The following is a 21,363-nucleotide window of genomic DNA, read 5'->3' as shown; positions in this document are numbered from 1 at the left end:
CCTAAGAAAGTGGTAAAGGCAGCCATTTGCTTCGAACGCAGTGTATGGGCGGTCCACGCCTTACGGATGGGGAGCTGGTGGTAGGCAGATTTCAGGTCCACTGTCGAGAAGACCCGGTACCTGTGCAATCTGATTGACCATATCAGATATTGCGTGGGAGGGGGTACGCGTCGAGCTGCATGTACCGATTGATGGTCTGGCTGTAGTCAATGACCATCCTGTGTTTCTCCCAGTTTTGACCACTACCACTTGGGCTTTCCAGGGGCTGAGTAGAATATAATCGAGGCTATATTACACTGAGATGTGTGGCCTCCTACAGCAGCTGACAAAATGGTTGCTGTACGGGGAAGCACCACACATTTATACTCCACCAACTGGGCGGCGCCAGGAGGCAGGGATCTACCCCCGTACCTGTAGTAAAGGGGCCTTATCGTAAAACACATATATACCGTACACTACATCAGTGGTGACTACCGCAAGTACTATCTAGCTTGCACTCATATTTCATCTTCTCCCCACTATTGCTTTTTAGTTGTCCTCTGCTTGCTTTTAAAGGCTTCCCAATCTTCTGGCTTCACTCTAATCCTCACCACATTGTATGATTTTCCTTTGCCTTTCCGCTGTCCTTGACTTTCCTTGTCAGCCATGGATGCTCGTCCTCCCCTTAGCATGTTTCCTCCTTAATAACTCCCGAAAATTCCTGCCAATGCTGTCCACTGTCTTCCTGCTAGGCTCCCCTTCCAATCAACTCTAGCCAGCTCCTCCTCCATGTCTTTGTCGTTACTTTTATTCAATTGTAAAACCGTCAATCTGATTGCAGTTTCTCCCTCTCAAACTGCAGGTGGACTCTATCCACCTGTGGGGAAGCACGGAAGCACAGTGGTTTGCACTGTGGCTGCACAGCACCAGGGTCCCAGGTGAGATTCTCCGCTGGGTCACTCACTGTCTGTGCGGAGTCTGCATGTTTCTCCCTGTGTCTGCGTGGGTTTCCTCCGGGTGCTCCGGTTTCTCCCGACCAAACCAAAGACGTGCAGGTTAGGTGGATTGGCCATGATAAATTGACCGTAGTGACCAAAAAGGTTTAGGAGGGATTATTGAGTTACAGGGATAGGGTGGAAGTGAGGGCTTAAGTGGGTCGTGCAGACTCGATAGGCGAATGGCCTCCTTCTGCACTGTATGTTCTATGGTCTATGTCTATGTTCTACATTGTGGTCGCTGCGCCATTGACTCCAGTTTTGCTAGGACCCCTTTTTTTTTTCCAATTGAGGCGCCATTTAGGCATGGCCAAGTCCACCTACCCCCGCATATCCTTTGGGTTGTGGGGGTGAGACCCATGCACACACAGGGGAGAATGTGCAAACTCACATGAACAGCGACCTGGGCGCCAGGATCGAACCCGGACTCACGGCGCCATGAGGCAGCAGTGCTAACCACTGTGCCATCCAGCTAGTGCTCCTTGATGCCATACTCGGTCAAGTGCTACCTCGATGGAAAAGGCTCGCTTACCTCACATCTGCAATTATGCTCTTCTGTCCATGCTTGAACCGAGGCTGTAATGAGGTCAGGAGCGGAGTGACCCTGGCGGAACCCAACTGAGTGTACGTGAGCAGGTTATTGCTGAGGTAAGTGCTGTTTGATAGCGCTGTTGATGACCCCTTCCATCACTTAACTGATGATTGGGAGTAGACTGATGGGGGTGGTAATTAGCCAGGTTAGATTCATCCTGCTTTTTGGTACAGGACATACCTGGGCAATTTCCCACATTGTCGGGTAGATGCCAGTGTTGTAGGTGTACTGGAACAGTTTGGCCAGGGGGCAGCAAGTTCTGGAGTGCAAGCCTTCAGTACTATTGCCGGAATATTGTCAGGGCCCATAGCTGTTGTGGTACCTGGTGCCTTCAGCCAATTTCTTGATATCACGGGGAGTGAATTGAATTGGCTTGAAGATTGGCATCTGTGATCGTGTGGACCTCCAGAGGACATCCCAAAGCCAATGAAGTACTTTCCAAGTGTAACATTTCATGATGTAGGCAAGGTAGCAGGCATACAATGTTCCAGGATTGTATGTGCAATCCCAGGATCCCAGAACTTGTGCCCATCGGATTTTAAGGCCTGTTGTATATCTGTCGTAAACCAGGGGCTGGTTTAGCTCACTGAGCTAAATCGCTGGCTTTTAAAGCAGGCCAGCAGCACGGTTCGATTCCCGTACCAGCCTCCCTGGACAGGCGCTGGAATGTGGCGACTAGGGGCCTTTTCACAGTAACTTCATTGAAGCCTACTTGTGGACAATAAGTGATTTTCATTTTCATATCTGAGAGTGTTAGTTGTCCCTCTGTGTATCTGAGAGTGTTAGTTGTCCCTCTGTGTATCTGAGAGTGTTAGTTGTCCCCCTGCTCCCTCCACCCCTCCCCCACCCCCTCCCCCCCCCCCCCCCCCCCCCCTCCCTCCCCACCTCCCTCACTCCCAAGTCACAAGGTTCTTGATTCAAGGGCAGCTCCAGCAGCTGAGCACAAAGGCAAGGCTGGGTCACTGGTGCCGAGCTGAGGGTGTGCTGCACTGTCGAGATGCTATCTTTCCAATGAAGCCTTAACCTGAGGCTCCATTTGCCTACACTGGTGGGCGTGAAAGATCCAATGCAAAAATTTGGAAAACAGGAGGCCCTGGCCAATCTTTATCCCTCAATCAACATCGCTGAAAACAGATTATCTGGTCATTTTCACACTGATATTTTCTGTGTGCAAAACTAGCTAACCTGTTTCCTGCTTTACAACAACAACAATACTTCAGAAGATTCCATTGGCTGTGAATCGCTTTGAGACATCTGATGATTGTGAAACCCGAGGCGTAAATATATAACTTCCTTCACATCTTTCACTGATAACACACAACGTTTCTACAGCATCTCATATTGACGGGCAGCCTCGAAACACTCCATGTCTAATGTATTATTTCAGAGTCAACCTACTGTTGCTATTGTCCTAAAGCACGGAAGTGATCCTGCGCACCGCGATGGTCCATGGATAAGATGGGGCAACTGCTTCGCTATTCTTTATGCAGTTGTGTTGTTGAGAGAGGAATTTTGGCCACAGAATGAAGAGAGCTGTCTGCTTTTCGTGCAGTGTCTGAGATGTTTTAACGCCCACTCGAGACACCGTCTTCTCCACAGCATATTCCAGGACACAGCATTTTCTCAGTATTGCGCTGAAATGTAGCCGGGTGTACGGGTTCAACTCCCCTACTCAGTCTGTTGCTTCATTCCCAGCTTGCTTTATGGAACTCAGGTCCTGCTGCTGTATTTACACTGCTGGCTATTTTTACTCCATAAACACATGTATGTCTCCATCACTTTCTTGGGGTACCAGAGATGTTTGCTGTTGTAAAATCAGTATGATCAGGGGCTGAATTCTCCGTTTCAGCGGCTAAGTGCCGGCTGAAACGGAGAATTCCCGGGCGTTTCACGCCGCCAAAATCGATGCCAAACCCTCGCCAATTCCGGGATCGGTGCGAGACCAGCAGCGGCGACGGGTACAGCTCCTGGCTCCCACGCCAAAAACGACCAGAGAATGGCTCGGTCCGTGGCCGCGCATGCAGCACAGCAGCAACCTGCAGGCCGTCGCGCCAGACAACATGACGCTGGCCGTGCGCGGACCCGACCTGCTAATATGGTCCCACAGGCCACGCCACACAAGTGCACCCAGCCGTTGCGGAAGCCCCCCCCCCCCCCCCCATCCACCCGTCCAGCGGCACGGCTCCCGGCTGAGCGTGGCGGTGCTGGACACAGTCCGCGGCCACCACGCCGGGTTCCCGACCGTGACTCAACCGCGCGGTGGGGAACTCAGCCCATCCGGGGCAGAGCATCGGAGAAGGGCCTTCCGATGACGCACCAACAGCGTGAGGCGCGCGACCTGATGACGCCATTTCAGAGGGGGGGGGGGAGACTCAAAAACTGGCACCAAACCGTCGCCGCCCCTGATTTGGGCGTCACAAGGGATTCTCCGCCCCGATCGCCGATTATGATATCGGTGTCGGGAAGCAGTGAATCGCGCCCAAGAACATTAGACATAGGAGCAGCAGTAAACAATATGGCTCCTCGAGCATACGCCCCGATTCAGAATAATGATGGCTGATCTTTGTTTTCAATTACCCATTTCCACCTCTCCCTATTTCCCTTGATTCCTTGAGAGACCAAAACCCTCTTATTTCGTGAACCTTCACTGTTCTGCCTTGTTTTGTTTTGTTCTTTCATTGTGGGATGTGGGTGTCGCTGGCTGGGCTGTGATGGTACAGACTATCATCTGTATATAATAAGAGTAAATCATCATCATCTGTATGTGTATTATATGCTATGTGTTTTACTGTTGTAGTTATAGCATCCGACCAGCAGGTGGTGTGAGTATGCAGGCATGTGACCTGAACGCACCATGTGTTACAGGGCAAGGTATTAGTAAGGAGTTGATAGCAGTCATATATTAGAGTAGCTCTGTAGTATAATAATATATATTGTCACAAGTAGGTTTACACTAACACTGCAATGAAGTTACTGTGAAAAGCCCCTAGTTGCCACATTCCCGTACCGGTCTCCCCGGACAGGCGCCGGAATGTGGCGACTAGGGGCTTTTCACAGTAACTTCATTGAAGCCTACTCGTGACAATAAGCGATTTTCATTTTTCATTTCGGTGCCTGGTCAGGTACACAGCTGGTGCGGGAACTGAACCTGCACTGCTGGCCTTGTTCTGCATCACAAACCAGCTATCTAGCCCACTGAGCTAAACCAACTAGTATCTCAATGTAAGTTAGTGTTAGACTATTATTTCCAACTGTATTAGTCTCAGACATTATAGTGATCCTATAGAGTAGTGTTAGTAATAAATAGTTCTGTTGGAAAAGAAAGTCTGATATGCTTTGTTAACACTCCCAGATCAAGATTCAATATCAGCATAATCAAAGAACATTACATGGGCCAGCATTTATTGCCCATCCCCTAACTGTCCTTGAACTGAGTGGCTTGCTAGACCGCATTGCTGTGGCTCTAGCATCACATGTAGGCCAGACTAGGGAAAGTTGGCAGATTCCCTTTCCCATTAGTGAACCAGATGGGTTTTTACAGCAATTGATGGTCACCTGATGTGGTGGGTCCCCAGAGCATGACCTTGGGCTCTCTGGATCGCTGGTCCAGTGACAATATCACTATGCCACCTCCTCCATTGCAAGTATATCCTCCCTGAAAAAAGATGATCAAAATTGCGTGTAAAAGTCTGCCTTTCTCTAGCTGTGCCCTCTATCCCATCTCTCCCTTCACGGCGTCCACTGTCTATTTACTGCTTTGCCTGTTACGAACATTCCCCACAAAAAAAACCCTTAATTTAATCTGATGTGCGTTGCGATTTTGCTTCTCAAGCTGGTTACTGTTGAGTCAGATCCTACCTTTTGCTTGCCGAGTGTCCACTCCCCCGCCTTCCCAGTTTCCTTCAATCCTTCAAAAATATTTGGCTTTCCTTAATCTTTGCTTTTGCATTATCCATCAAGTGTGCTGCAGTACTTGATGATTCATCCGGGAGATTGTGGGGGAGGGAAGTGAAAACAAACACTATCCAGTGGGGGTCCTGTGATAAACCACTGTTAGTGTATTATATGTATTGTGGTAAACTGTTACTGTACTACATGTATTGTGGTAAACCACTGCCCGATGGCTCCGCCTCCCCTCGGGCTAGGTATAAAGGTGGCTGACCTCCGGCCCTGCCCCAGTTCGGGATCAGTGGCCAGGAGACTTTCTGTTTAGCTTAATAAAGTCACAGTTTTGTTCACTACTCGTCTCGTGTTAATTGATGGCACATCAGGTCCGTAGCAGGCCCAGGTTGAATAATGGAGATGTCGGGACAGATGAACATTCACAATTGATAACCTTCAGTGTTCGCAGAATCTTTGGGCAGAACTTCACTTGGGAGATAAAATGGCTGACGTGGAGTTCATAATGGGGCTCGTGTCCTGTGCAAGGAATAAGCGTGATGGACCAAATGGCTTTCCCCCATTCCCCAGTTTCTTTCTGTCCTTTCCCACTAGGCCCGTTTTTAAACATAAATTTAGAGCACCCGATGATTTTTATTTTCCAATTAAGGGGCAATTTAGCGTGCCCAATCCACCTAACCAGCACAACTTTGGGTTGTGGGGGTGAAACCCACGCAGACACGGGGGGAATGTGCAAACTCCACACGGACAGTGACCAGGGCCGGGATTCGAACCCGGGTCCTTGGCGCCGTATTCCCAGTGTTAACCACTGCGCCACATGCTCCCCCACTTAGCCCTTTTAAGGTTGTGATGTGCTCTGAATTCTGACTATTCTAAAGAGAGCTCTTTTCCCCTATATTCGTTCATGGGCATCATCAGCAGGGCCATTTAGACTCAACCACATTGCTGTGGGTCTGGAGTCACGTGTAGGCCATAAGACCATAAGATATTGGAGCATTATATTGGAGATATCAACCATTCAATCATGGCTGATATGTTTCTCATCCCCATTCTCCTGCCTTCTCCCCATAACCCCTGATCCTCTTATTAGTCAAGATCCAATCTATCTCAGTCTTAAAGACATTCAGTCATTTGGCCTCCACAGCCTTCTGCGGAAAAGAATTCCACATGTTCAAAACTGCTCACAATACTCCAAATGAAGTCTGACCAGAGCCTTATACAGCCTCCGCAGTACATCCCTGCTCTTGTATTCTCGCTTTCTCAACATGAATGGTATCATTGAATTTGCCTTCCTAACCTCTGACTGAACCTGGACGTTAACCTTAAGAGAATCTTGAACAAGGACTCCCAGGTCCCTTTGTGCTTCTGATTTCCTAAGCATTTCTCCATTTAGAAAATAATCTATGCCTCCGATCCCTCCTTCCAAAGTGCATAACCTCACATCGTTCCTCATTGTATTCCATCTGCCACTGCTTTGCCCACTCTCCTAGTCTGATCAGATCCTTCTGCAGCCCCCCTGCTTCCTCAGTACTACCTGCCAAAGAACAAAGGAAAGTACAGCACAGGAACAGGCCCTTCGGCCCTCCAAGCCTGTGCTAACCATGCTGCCCGACTAAACTACAAACTTCTACACTTCCAGGGTCTGTATCCCTCTATTCCCATCCTATTCATGTATTTATCAAGATGCCCCTTAAATGTCACTATCGTCCCTGCCCCTCTACATATCTTTGTATCATCTGCACACTTGGCAACAGTGCCCTCAGTTTCTTCTTCCAGATCATTAATGTATATTGTGAATAGTTGTGGTCCCAACACTGACCCCTGTGGGACCCCACTAGGCACTGGCTGCCTTCCTGAAAAAAAGCCCCTTTGTTCCCACTTTGCCTTCTGCCAGTCAGCCAGTTCTCTATCCATGCCAATACCTTGCCCGTAACATGATGGACTTTTATCTTATTCAGCAGCCTCCTGAATGGCACCTTGTCAAAGGCCTTTTGGAAATCCAAATAGATCATGTCCACTGGCTCTCCTTTGTCTAACTTCCTCGTGACCTTCTCAAAGAACCCTAACAGATTTGTCAGGCATGACCTCTCCGTGGCAAATCCGTGTTGACTCTGCCCTATTTTACCATGCACTTCTAAATACACCGCAAACACCTCCTTAATGTTAGAACTTGCAAACTCCATACAGGCAGTCACCCAAGGTCGGTATCGAACCCGGGTCCTTGGCGCAGTGAGGCAGCAGTGCTAACCACTGTGCTGCCCCAGTTACATAGATTTGAGAAGCTGGGACTTTTTTCCTTGCAGGTGAGAAGGCTTGTGGGGGTATTTGTAGGGAGGTCTTCAAAATCATGAGGGGGTAGCTCGGGAGAACCTGTTTTCACAGGTGGAAGGATCCAAAACCAGAGGGCACTGATTTGGGGTGATTGGCAACCAAAGCAACACTGACATGAAGAAAAATCTCTTGCTCTGCGACTGGTTAGGATCTGGGATGTGCTGCCTGAGGGGGTGGTGGAGGCAGGTTCGATCGAGGCATTGGAAAGGGAACTGTGTTATTATGTGAAAAGGAAATTGTGCAGGGTTGTGGGGAAAGTGGAGTGGCACTAGCCCGGTTGATCTTGCAGGGAGCTGGCACAAACCTGATGGGCTGAATGACCTCAACTTCGAGAAGGTTCACTTGACTCATTCATGCGTTGAAGGGCTTAATCTTATGAAGAAAGATTGACCAGGTTGGGCTGATACCCACTGGAGTTTAGAAGAATGAAAGATGATATTATTTAAACATATTAAGATCCTGGGGGGGATTTGATGGATAGACACCGAGAAGATGTTTAATTTTGTGGGAACTCAGAGACACATTTTACGAAAGTGTCTTCCATCCAAGACAGAGATGAGGAGAATTATTATTTTCTCCCAGAGGATCATTACTTTGTGGAATTCTCTTCATGACAAAAGGATGGGTCACTGATTTTATTCAAGGCTGACTTAAATACATTTTTGATCAATGATCAACAATCAGTTATCGGCAGCAGATAGGAAAGTGGAGTTGAGCCCCCAATCAGATCAGCCATGACATCATCTTATCGAATAGCATAACCGGCTCAATGGCCTACTCTTGCTCCTAAGCCTTGTGTTCTTATGTAAGACGAACAAACTGGCTTAAAGGACTAAAGAGTAATTGATCCTAACGCCCATCCGATACAGGGTCAGTTTTTGATTCTCTCAGCTTTTCTGCGGGATTCTCCAACCCCCCCCTCCGGCCGGGTCAGAGAATCCCCGGGGGGGCGGCACGAATCCCACGCCGGCTGCTGTACTATCTGGTGCCGTTTTCGGGCGGGGGCGGGACTCACGCCACGCTGGTCGGGGGCCGTTGGCAGCGACTCCCCCGGCGATTCTCCGGGCTCCGATTGGCCGAGCGGCCATCCGCTTTTGGCCAGTCCCGCCGGCGTGAATCACTCGGCTCACGTACTGGCGGGTCCTGGCAGGTAAATCGGCTGGGACGGCCCTCGGAGGGGTGCAGGGGGATCTGACCCCAGTCGGGTGCCCCCACGTTGGCCTGGCCCGCGAACGGGGCCCACCGATCTGCGGGCGGGCCTGTGCCGTGGGGGCACTCATTCCTTCTGCGCCGGCCCCTGTAGGGCTCCGCCATGGCCGGCACGGAGAAGGGAACCCCCCGCGCATGCGGCAAAACACGGCGGCAGGTCCGCGCAGGCGCGGGATCACGTTGGCCCTTTGGCAGATGTGCGAACTTGCGCAGTCCCTTCGGCGCCAGCTGGAGCGGCGCCAACCCCTCCGCCGTCCACCTAGCCCCTGGAACTGTGGAGAATTCCGCACTTTCGGATGCTGTTGACGCCGGAGTGGTTGACGCCGGTTTTCCTGCCGGCGTGGGGACTTAATCCTCGGAAAGGAGAATCCCACCCTTTCTCTTTCCCTACTGATAACAACAATGACTTCACTTCAAAATATTCGTCGCACATGAAGCATTTTGGAATGTCCTGAAGATGCAATAGAAACACAGCTTCCCGTCTGTCCAGCTCTAAATAGGCTTTCCGTCCTCCTTTGCATTCCCACTGTATCCAAGCCGAGATTGATGACCCATGTTTCCTGGAGCATCACTTCAAAAGTGTGCTGTGCATTCACCTCCTTCCTCCAACTATTCACAGGCTTTGAAAACTCACTGTCATTGTCTCTGCTGCTCAGTTGAAGATCCCGGGTTTCAAAATTTTAAGTAGGATAATTTTTTGCTTTGAGTGCAGGGTCCACTCTGTTGCTCTCCCGAGTGGGTTTGTGAGGAATCTGTGTGAAGTGGAACTTGATAATAATTTAATGATCTTTATTGTCACAAGTAAGCTTACATTAACACTGCAATGACGTTACTGTGAAATGCCCCTCGTCGCCACATTCCGGCGCCTGTTCGGGTACACGGAGGGAGAATTCAGAACGTCCAAATTACCCAACAGCACGTTTTTCGGGACTTGTGGGAGGAAACCGGAGCACCCGGAGGAAACCCACGCAGACACAGGGAGAACGTGCAGACTCCGCACAGCCAGTGACCCAAGCCAGGAATCAAACCTGGGACCCCGGTGCTGTCAAGCAACAGTGCTAACCACTGTGCTCCCATTATAACAGTGATGTGGAGATGCCGGCGTTGGACTGGGGTGAGCACAGTAAGAAGTCTTACAACACCAGGTTAAAGTCCAACAGGTTTGATTCAAACACAAGCTTTCGGAGCGCAGCTCCTTCCTCAGGTGAACGGCGAGGTATGTTCCAGAAACATTTGTATAGACATATATATCTGACTTTGTCTATATAAATGTTTCTGGAACATACCTCGCCATTCACCTGAGGAAGGAGCTGCGCTCCGAAAGCTAGTGTTTGAATCAAACCTGTTGGACTTTAACCTGGTGTTGTAAGACTTCTTAATGTTATAACAGGTTGGGGGTCTGAACAGAGCAACAGGAATAGACCATTCAGCTCCCGGAGCTGCCATTTAATCAGATCATGGCTGGTCTGTGCCTCAACCCGACTGTAACTTCCGAAGAGCCTGTTTCCAGGTTAATTTGGCTTTTTTTTTAATCCATGAAACATATTGAGGTGGGCATTACATATTTCTGGTGGTGGGAGAGAGGGAGGAAGGCAGAATGGAAGCTGAGAAGTCCGCTCTCTCACACACTCATCCCCACCTCTCAGCTCATCCAATTAGGTGTCGGATGGCTGACGAGGTGGAAAGGAGGCCATTTTGAGGAACAAGGTGGGGTGGGGGTGTGCCCAATCAGCACTGTGGGCTGTGGCGTCATGTGACAGAGGGGGTAACTCCGTGAACAGTATGTTGGTCACAGCTGCAAGTTCAAAGGTCGTCTGCTCTCGGCCGCAGTGTTTACTTTTTAATTGAAGGCACCAAGATGCTCAGAAGTTAGTAAAAGATGCATTCCGGCCCCGCCACCCTCTCTGGCACAATTTAATCCCGGTACCGGTGCCCTTTCTTTCGCTCTTGCGCTGTCACAGGCACTGTGAAGCAACCTCACACCTTTTTGTGTATGTTGGCCGAAAATGGAAAAAGGCAGTTCAGCTGATTGGGTGGTTAACGGGCTGAATAGGTTGTTAATTAGTCATTTCAAAATGCCGGGTGCGCTGCCAATATTCACACCCGCTCACCTCTGGCAATTTGGTAGACTAGCGTGTTGACTTTGTGTTGCTAACACCCACCTCATCAGGCCCTGCGTTCCGTTAGCCCAAGAGGCGGCCTGCCCGATTTACGGACGTAACGTTCAGCTTATTAAGCCGGTCAGTCAGGAGCGAGTGAATGGTTAGCTCCCTTACGGTTTTAAGATCCTGGGACAATTCAGTAGAACACTACCCCTTGGAAATTTGAATAATAGGTCGACTCCTTCATGCTGGCAACATATTTAGTCTCCATTTCTCTGCCTGCATTTCCCTGGTGAGGTCAGGAATACTCGGTGATGCTGCGGAAATGTTGGGCTTAACTTGCAATCTGGGGTCGGAAGCTGAACGCTAACATTTAACAAAAAATAAATAAAAAATTTAAGGATCCAATTCTTTCTTTCCAATGAAGGGACAATTTAGTGTGGCCAATCCGCCTACCCTGCACATCATTTTGGATTGTGGGAGTGAGACCCACGCACAGACAGTGGGAGAATGTCCAAACTCCACACGGACAGTGAGCCGAATGCTAACACCATGCTGTTATGAAATTGGAAGCGGCTCACTGGACCAGAGGCAGCCTCTGCGGCCAGATAGCGATGTGGAGCACTGCACGGAGGTGGGAACTGACTGGATTTCAATGCTCAAAGGCAGGCCTCTGCCATGCCTGGCAGAGTGAAGTAGACAGGAGAGCGGGGGGGGGGGGGGGGGGGGGGGCAGGGCCAGCAACCTCCATGGTGCAGACACAGTGCCGGAAGGTCATTTGAACGGCACTGACTCACTCTGTTCCAAAACCTCTGTTTTCCTATTATCGTACTTTTATTCATCAGCCATGTTAGATAATGGCTACCCGCATTGCTTCCGATAGTTGCTCACTTACCAGACGGTTCTCTCCTGCCGATCTCCACTTTGAACATTTCCTCCTGGCCTCCCCCAACCCATGAACAAGCTCCTCAAGGAGTTTAAGAGGCCGTTGACCGGGGGTGAGTGGGTTGCTGGAAACCTCTTTCTCTTCCCCCCCCCCACCCCCCCCCCCCCCCCCCCCCCCCGGCCCGCGGAAAAGGGGCAGACTGGAGTGCCGAAGTAGGGTGCTATTTTCGAGGTGCTCCCGCATCCAACATCCCCCCCCCCCCCCCCCCCCCTTGGCTGTTTGAAAATCAAGCCCAACTCTCACTTTCTAACTTCCTGTCCCGAGGGCAGAGAGTCATTTATTAGGGTACAGTTACGTACATGCGAACATGCAAAGTCGGAGTAGAAGTAGGCCACTTGGCCACTCGAACCTGCTCCACCGTTCAATAAGGCCATGACTGATCTGTTTACGTTTCGAGTTCCATATACCCAGCTACCTCCGATAACCTTTAATTCCCTTACCTATCGAGAATCTATCTTCCTCCACCATAAAAATATTCAGTACCCAACCTCCACCCACCTTCTGAGACAGAGAGGTCCAAAGCCGTATGGCCCTCAGAGATAAAACCTCTCCTCACCTTCGTCCTAAAAGGGAGACCCCTAATTTTAAACCAGTCCTCCTTCTGGACTCCCCCACAAGAAGAAACCTCCTTTCCACATCCACCTTGTCAAAACCGTTCAGGATCTTATCTTCTTCAATCAATTCTCCCCTCACTCTTTTAAACTCCAATGGAAACAAGTCCAGCCTGTCCACATTATAAGGCAATCCACTCATTCATAGAGTCATCAAGGTTTACAGCATGGAAACAGGCCCTTCGGCCCAACCTGTCCATGCCGCCCAGTTTTTACCACTAAGCTAGTCCCAATTGCCTGCATTTGACCCATATCCCTCTATATCGTTCTCACCCATATAACTGTCTAAATGCTTTTTAGAAGACAAAATTGTACCCCCCTCTACAATTGCCTCTGGCAGCTCGTTCCAGACACTCACCACCCTCTGTGTGGAAAAAATTGCCCCTCTGGACCCTTTTATATCTCTCCCCTCTCACCTTAAACCTATGCTCTCTAGTTTTAGACTTCTCTACCTTTGGGAACAGATGTTGACTATCTACCTTATCTGTGCTCCTCATTATTTGACCTCTATAAATTCACCCCTAAGCCTCCTATGCTCCAGTCTATCCAGCCTCTCCTTATAACTTAAACCATTGTCCCGGTATCATCCTAGTAAATCTTTTCTGCACTCTTTCTAGTTTAATAATATCCTTCCTATAATAGGGTGACCAGGTATCAATCAAGTAAACTCCCTCTAAATCGCCTTCAACACATTTACATTATTCTTTAAACAAGGAGACCAAATTAATTAATAATTTTTATTGTCACTAGTAAGCTTACATTAACACTGCAGTGAAGTTACCGTGAAAATATTCGACATGCAGCGTCACCATTGCCCTGTCTAACTGAAGCAAGTTCCTTGGGAGTTAGACTTCCTCTATTTGGTACCTCGCCAATGAATATTCTTTTCGGATGTGCATACAGATTAATCGTGTCGGCAAACTGCTCAGCATGGGACCAGGGCGAGAACGGCTTTACCAAATCTAATGACCGAGGACAATTTTGGAGCCACAAGTCAATGAGTCCTCTTGTCGGCTAACAAAAGTGCCCCGAGATATTTTAGTTGCGCTGGTATTTCGCCATGAATGCGTTAAAACCATTTTAAAAGAGAAATGGGCGGATGAGATATTGGAAATATTGAAAACTGAGATTTCTGTTTGGCTTGGGTGATCCGCGTTATAGAATCAGGGTATATAAATGGAGTTACAGGACAGACCAATCATCATCTAATTGAATGGCGGAGCAGACTCGGGGTGGGGGGGGGGGGGGGGGGTGAGGTTGAATAATGTCTTCTTGTAATTGTGTTCCTAGAAATGCTACATTCCTGAACTACCTTGGGTTCAAAGAGAATCTAGGCTCCACTCAACTCACACTTGACTGCTCTGGTTTATATAAACCTTGTCTGCTTAATTTGGCTGGAGACAGGTTGTGACAGAGGGAAGGGGCTGGGGAGAGGGGGGGTGGGGGGAGGTGTAAATTGCATCTGTGTGAGAAAACCCTTGCTTACACAGGATTTACATCGACTGCCCAGAGGACATTTGCTCCCACAGGAGACTGAGCATGATACGGGGCACATTTTCAAATCACAACGCAACGTGCAATGAAAGAAGTTGTCCAACTTAATTTTGTATATGTCAGGTTCAGGAACCCTTGTGCTATGAATGTTAGAAACCCACTCATGTTAAACACTCCAGGATCGTATATGCCCCCCAGGTTAAGCCAACAAAACCCAACAATATGGTTTATCCCCAAACACTTTATACGTCCCTGTTCCCATTGCCCACATAAAGTGAGTTATGTGTGGCCTCTCTTCAGTGATACTGGCAGCTTGTGTTGAATTATGACCAGTTTTGCACCTATTGGAAGCGGAGTAGATGCTGGTTTGAGAGTTGGGAGAAGGGAAGGAGCCTATCAGCTCACCAATCTGGAGTGGGTAAGAACCCAGGAGGTCCCGGCGATGGAAGGATAATGTTGTAACCAATTGTGCCACCCAGTGGTTTGATGTCTCTTTTCATCCCAATCCATGTTATTCCACAGGCAATGTGGTTTGGAGAGCGCATCATAGCATAGTGAATAGAGCAATTAAAACAACAACAGGAAGCTGCTAAATTAACCATCTCAATGTGGAACTGTTTTATCCATTGACCAGTGGTCACTTCAAGCTAATGTTGCGTGTAACGCCAGCGGTTCAACCTTTACAAATCTTGGGCTCATTTTAGGTTTAGATTAGATTTAAATTTATTGTCACGGGATAATGACCAGTGAAAAGTATTGTTCTGCGTACAGTCCAGGAAGATCATTCTGTACATGGGAAAACATAGGACATACAGTAAGTATGGGCAGCACAGTGGTTAGCACTGTTGCTTCACAGCGCCAGGGCCCCAGATTCGATTCCCGCTTGGGTCGCTGTCTGTGCGGAGTCTGGACGTTCTCCCCGTGTCTGCGTGGGTTTCCTCCGGGTGCTCCGGTTTCCTCCCACAAGTCCTGAAAGATGTGCTGTTAGGTGAATTTGACATTCTGAATTCTCCCTCAGTGTACCCGAACAGGCGCCGGAATATGGCGACTAGGGGTTTTTCGCCGTAACTTCATTGCAGTGTTAATGTAAGCCTACTTGTGACACTAATAAAGATTATTATCATAAAAATACACAATGTAATACATAGACACAATCATCGGGTGAAGCATATGGAGTGTAACGCTACTCAGTGGAGAAGAAGCGTAGGAAAGAGCACGATTGGAGATATTAATGTTCGAATTAGGTTTTAAAAGGTTATAGTCTGGTTATAAGAGATGTAGGAAGAGGACCTGTGGGGGGAGGGGGGAAGCTCGCAGATGTCGCCACGCTCCAGTGTTATCTTGCATCAAGCGAAAAGTTGAAGGAGTCACAGAGAAGGTTTAGGGATGAAGTCAATGACTCTATGCAGAATTATATATTCCTGTACCTCCGTATCACAGCATTACTTTTACATTTTACTTGGCGTGAGAGAACTACAGCTTTAATTCCAAGTGTGAGGGGGACAGAGTGTTGGCATTAGAAATTAACATCTGGAATACAACATTGTTTTATTTATTACCAATTTGGTTAAAATGGGATAATGACCAGATAATCTTGCTTTTTGTGGTGTTGATTGAGGGCTAACTATTGGACAGGACACCAGAATACTGGCTAAGGTTATTCATGAAGGCCCTGCATTCTCAACCTTAACCCCTCACCCGACGTGTGGTGTGTTGCTCGTTTTGCTAAGTGTGCTTTACACTTAATGCTCTGTTTTATAACCTTTGCTCGAGAGTCGCCAGGTATCTTTATGATACCACCACGAGGTTCAAGTTCAAGTGCTGATCAATAACTCAATACACCAGTTAGTAAGGTTCAAATCAAAACACCTTTATTATATACACAGTGAATCGCTACTCATGCATAAAATACTATTCACTAGGCTATTTCTAACACTTACAGGCCAATACAGGCTTTGGAAAAGGGACCCACTAGGTCAGGGGAACAATTGGCCCCTTGTTTGATCCTGAGCCTGCAGGCTTCCAGCTAGTATGGACTAATGGTTAGGAGCGCCTATCTCATAGCGTGTGTTGATTGGACACTTACTTGGTTGGTGCAGCTGCTAGGCAAGTCTCTCCGAGTTGACAGTCACGGTCAAGAGTTCTTTGAGAGCTGCCAAGAAGCTGTTAGGCCGGTCTCTCCTCGCTGAGAGCCAAGTGCCAAGAAGAACGAATTGAACTTGGGGACTGTACTTTATAGTCCCCAGGGGCTTCGCGCCCTTTTGGGCGGGCCCCGTACCTGGTTCCAAGTGATTGGACTGAGTTCTGGGCGGTTCCTAAGTGTCCGTTGGCCTTCCTTTGTTTTGGCTCCTGCTGGCGCCGAGGAGTCTGGCTTGGCCTCGATTATCTTAATTGTTTCAATTGTTCCCGGGGATCGCTCATCAATATGTAGAGGGTCGTCAGTTTCAGTGCTGTCTGGGTTCTGCAAGTTCTAATATACAGGAAACTTTGCACCTGCTTGTTTTTCTGTCCTTGGCTGAATTTCCCTGCATTCTTAGCGAATCTCCATTTTAAAGTCGGGAAGTGGCCAACCCAGGTGGCTACAGGTGGCCTTCGGGTTAAATCACCGCTAGTCAGCTCTCCCCCACCCTCAAAGGAGAAAGCAGCCGATGGTCATCTGGGACTATGGCAACCTTACCTTACCCGCTGTGCAAGAGCAAAGTATTGTGTAGTCTCGGAATTGGGAATAAAAATGAGGACTGCTTAGCAGGCCAGGCAGCATCTGTGGAGCGTGATGATCCTTTGTCAGTGTTTTCCTCTCCACTGAGCTCCGACTGAGCATTTGCAGAATTTGAATTTTCTGTTGTTATTTCTGACGGCTCATTTGATTGCCAACTGAAATTAAATGTATTCCTGGAGGGTTCCCCCAACACTCCAGCCATTAATTGGACAACACAACCATCCCTGTGAAGTACGGTCTTCCTGCAGCAACTGGAAATTCAAAAGACTCATTAACCAATTGGGTGGTGCTTGACAGTCATACAAACAGTCTCCCCGCTTCCCCCCACAATGTCGCGATGATTTTTTTTCCAGGGTCGCTCACAGCAGTGTCCTAGAGATTGATCTTCAATTCCTGAAGATTGGAGGCAAATCCTGGAGTGTTGGCGACCCGATTTCAGTGCGTTACCGGGTTGATTGTTGTCCTGTGAAAAGTGTAATTGTTCAGGCGGATGTAAAAGATCTCATTGCTCTAGTGGAAGTAGAGAAGGGACATTCCCCCTGGTGTTCCGGCCAACGTTCTACTAATAAGGTCACTAGAACCTGGAATCTCATTTGTTATAACAACCCCCCCTCCCCCTTCCAAGGGGCCCAAGGACTGTGCTCCATTCGATTTCCCCCTTGCATATCTGGGTATGACACCCGGTAATAGGGGGGGGGGGTTTCTCCTTAACGAGGGAAATCCACACCGCATAAAAACCCTGAGCTGGGTGCAGGTCCCAGGGAAGGTGGCTCTTTGGGGAGGTGAGTTGGACTATTTCGTAGTTTTGTGCGCATCGTAATAAACCTGTCATTAATTCCTACCCGACCGCGTGTTCCTGTCATCTCTCCCGTCCGGGCTCCACATCATTGACAAGAACCAGGAGACGGAGGTTTAAAATTTTTGGGGTTTCAAAAGATGATGTGGACGCGAGGGTGCTTGGGGGAGATGGTGAGGAAGAACGCTTTTACAGAGCACCTGAAACAAGATTGGTGGAGATGATGAAAGATCTCGAAGGGAGGAAGGAGAAAATGCTGGAAAATCTCAGCAAGTCTGGCAGCATCTGTAGGGAGAGAAAAGAGCTAACGTTTCGAGTCCCGATGACTCTGTCTGGCGGCTCTGACAAAGGGTCATCGGGACTCGAAACGTTAGCTCTTTTCTCTCCCTACAGATGCTGCCAGACGTGCAGAGATTTTCCAGCATTTTCTCTTTCAGTTCAGATTCCAGCATCCGCAGTAATTTGCTTTTATCCAAAGATCTCAAAGGGCACTGGATGGATGGGGAAACTAACTTGCACGGCTACAAGGGCAATGAGACTGATTGGATGGCTCAATGGTGAGCTGGCAGGGACTCGATGGACGAACTGGCCTCCTGTGCTGTTATAACTGCAGTTTGTGGCACCTTGCTGTGCCCATATTGGCTCCTGTGTTTCCGCAAGTCACAAAAGTGACTCTATTTTAAAATGAATCCTTTCATTGATTGCTGTGCAAGGTGCCATAAAGCCAAGCCCTTCTTCAAAGTGTATCTTTGCAACATGCATTTATATAGCGCCTCTCACATCCTCAGGTCATCCCAAAGTGCTTTCCCGTCAATAAAGTAGTTTTGAGGGATAGTCACTGATATAATGTCAGAGACTTGTTGGAATACAGCATAATCCCACAACTGACAATTCAATAATGAGTAAAACTCCCCAGAGCTTCTTTGAGTAGCACCATGGGATATTTTACATCCACCTGAGGTGTTGCCTTAATATCTCAGCCAAAAAGATGGCACCTTTCGACAACACAGCACTCCTTTGCTGGGAATGTGCTGGAGTATAAGCCCAGTTAGAGTAGCAGAGAGTCTGGAGCGAGACTTGAGCCCAGAACTTTCAGATACAGAAGAGCGATTACCACCAAGCCAGCCTCAGCATTCTCGTTTTGTGCATCACCTACAAGATTTCATGGGACCCAGCTGGCTGAAGGACCCTGACGTGCAAGCCTCCTATTCTTTAAGAGCAAGTGGGAGTTGCCAATGAAATAAAGACCTTTTTCGTTAAGCATTTGCCTTTCCACTGCAGTAACTGTTCCAGTACCTGGTGAAGTATAGACTGATGAATTGTTTTTTTAAGGAGACAACTTTTGGAGAGTTATGCCTGAAATTCATATCCTCGAGCTCACATCTATTTCTTTGTTTCTACTTTGAGTTCAAACTAACTCTTTACACAAATTACTAAAATTGAGAGGGACGGACTTATTTTTGGATTTTAAAAACAAAAATTGAGTACCCAATTATATATTTTTGCCAATTAAGGGGCAATTTAGCATGGCCAATCCACCTAGCCTGCACATCTTTGGGTTGTGGGGGTGAGACCCACGCAGACACTGGGAGAATGTGCAAACTACACGCGGACAGTGACCTGGGACTGGGATCGAACCTGGGTCCTTGGTGCCATGAGGCAGCAGTGCTAACCACTGTGCCACCGTGCCGCACTATTTTTGGATTGTCAGTGGGATCTCCCATCACTAATTGGTCTCATGACTCATTTAAATATGTAAATCTGGATCTCGCCCTCCGAGGACGGGATCCAGATTGCGAAGTCTCGCGAGATTTAGTTAAAGGTGTTTCGAGCATCGCAAATCTCGCGAGATGCCTCTTGCGTGATTTAATGGCCTTGCTGCGTCACCACGTCGGACGCAACGCGGCCATCAAATCACGCCCAATGTATTTGGCAGCGCTAAGAGTTCATTGCTGTTATCAAAAGCATTTATGCCCTTCATCCCTCCCCATCTCTGCAACCTTCTGCAATCCTTGCTCAGGCTGTGCACTGATCAAGGCAACCTGCCATTGAGTAGCTTCTCAATAAGGCCGTGAGGGGGGGGGGGCCATAGAAACTGAACCTGATCTGATCTAACCTGATGCCCAAGTGTGTACTTTCCAAACATAAAGCAAGAGCAGCCATCTTGGATCTTCCCCAATGGGGGGAAAAACAGTGCACACCAAAGCTCTTCTATTTCCCAGTAAGAAGTCTTACAACACCAGGTTAAAGTCCAACATGTTTGTTTCAAACACTAGCTTTCGGAGCACTGCTCCGGGTTCTCCAAGGCGGCCTTCAGGACACGCGGCAACGCAGAATCGCCAAGCAGAAACTTAGAGCCAAGTTCCGCACACATGAGTACGACCTCAACCGGGACCTGGGATTCATGTCGCATTACATTCATCCCCCACCCATCTGGCCTGGGCTTGCAAAATCCTACCAACTGTCCTGGCTTGAGACAATTCACACCTCTTTAACCTGGGGTTACCCCTCTCTCTGGATCTTAAGATTTAATTACCTGCAAATGCTCGCATTCTGAGCATTGCCTGGCATCTTTGAATTTGTCTGTCTATATGTTCCTGGAACTCTTCATTCACCTGAGGAAGGAGCAGTGCTCCGAAAGCTAGTGTTTGAAGCAAACATGTTGGACTTTAACCTGGTGTTGTAAGACTTCTTACTGTGCTCACCCCAGTCCAACGCCGACATCTCCACATCATGGCTTCTATTTCCCAGTTTATGCTGGTGTTCCGTTTTAAGGTGTACAAGACCAGTTTGGACCAGTACTCATACTTCCCCAATTTTACTGATTTGCCCTTCTGGGTCAGCTTATTTTTTTCCCCCTTCCCCAACCTTTAGTCACAGGAACCAATTTTACCCCGATTGAGTTCAACCCCCTCCATACTGACCATTAGTCAAATCCGAACTGGAGTGCCACATTGGATGTCACATTTACCTATTTACCATGATGGATTAGCCTGGTCCTGCCTTGCCCTCTCAGACCGAATAGACACTTTTCCTTCTAGATCCAAACGCTGATAATATTTAGTTCCTGATGAATCGACTGCTGTGAGATTCTGACCTTTGGTTTGAGGTTTCTGACTGAAAATCTTCCTCTTGTAATTACAGATGTTGGAGACAGGAGGAGGTTTCAGTCTGTGAGAGTATCAATGATCCCATGACACTGTTCGAGACAAGCTCTCTTAGTGTCCTGAATAATACAGATAACATCGCCAAAACACCTTTTTAATTGAATGTTCCTCTTAACGCTGTTTGGTGGATTATTCTGTGTACAAACTGTGTGGCGATTGTCCCTTTAAGGGCAACACAACAAAGGTGTGGCCTGTGTGACCAATGCGGACTCGGTGTGGAATCGCTCCAGGAGGTGGAGCCCTCTCGGGCAAAGAGACATTTGGGAGTGAGCTACAGCCGTGAGGCTGTACAATTCTTATTAATAAACACTTTTATCTCGATGTTCCTGTCATTGCTATTTGGTGGATCTTTCTGTGTACTATAAGCCTGCTGCATTTGCCAGCATAAGAACAATTGCTATGCTTCAAAAGGAATTAACTAGCTGTAATGTCCTTCGGGATGCACCGAGGATATGATTCAGTACGATATTCAGTGCAAGTTCTTTCTTTTTTTGTCTGCTTCATTTCCATTGCTTACAAACA

The 21,363-nt window shown here is 48.2% G+C and overlaps 1 long non-coding RNA gene across 1 annotated transcript in view; it reads left to right on the top strand.

Moving 5' to 3' along the window:
- The window catches only part of LOC119973676, a 42,232-nt gene extending 21,072 nt beyond the window's left edge, over nucleotides 1–21,160 (top strand). The window contains exon 2 of the long non-coding RNA XR_005462368.1: nucleotides 20,819–21,160. This is a non-coding gene — a long non-coding RNA (uncharacterized LOC119973676). The remainder of the gene's footprint in view (nucleotides 1–20,818) is intronic.
- The last annotated feature ends 203 nt before the right edge of the window (nucleotides 21,161–21,363 follow it).

Source organism: Scyliorhinus canicula, chromosome 11 (assembly GCF_902713615.1).
Source record: "Scyliorhinus canicula chromosome 11, sScyCan1.1, whole genome shotgun sequence".
Lineage (NCBI taxonomy): Eukaryota > Metazoa > Chordata > Chondrichthyes > Carcharhiniformes > Scyliorhinidae > Scyliorhinus > Scyliorhinus canicula.
Note: the sequence above shows the minus strand (reverse complement) of the source record. Positions and strands in the feature narration are given on the sequence as shown.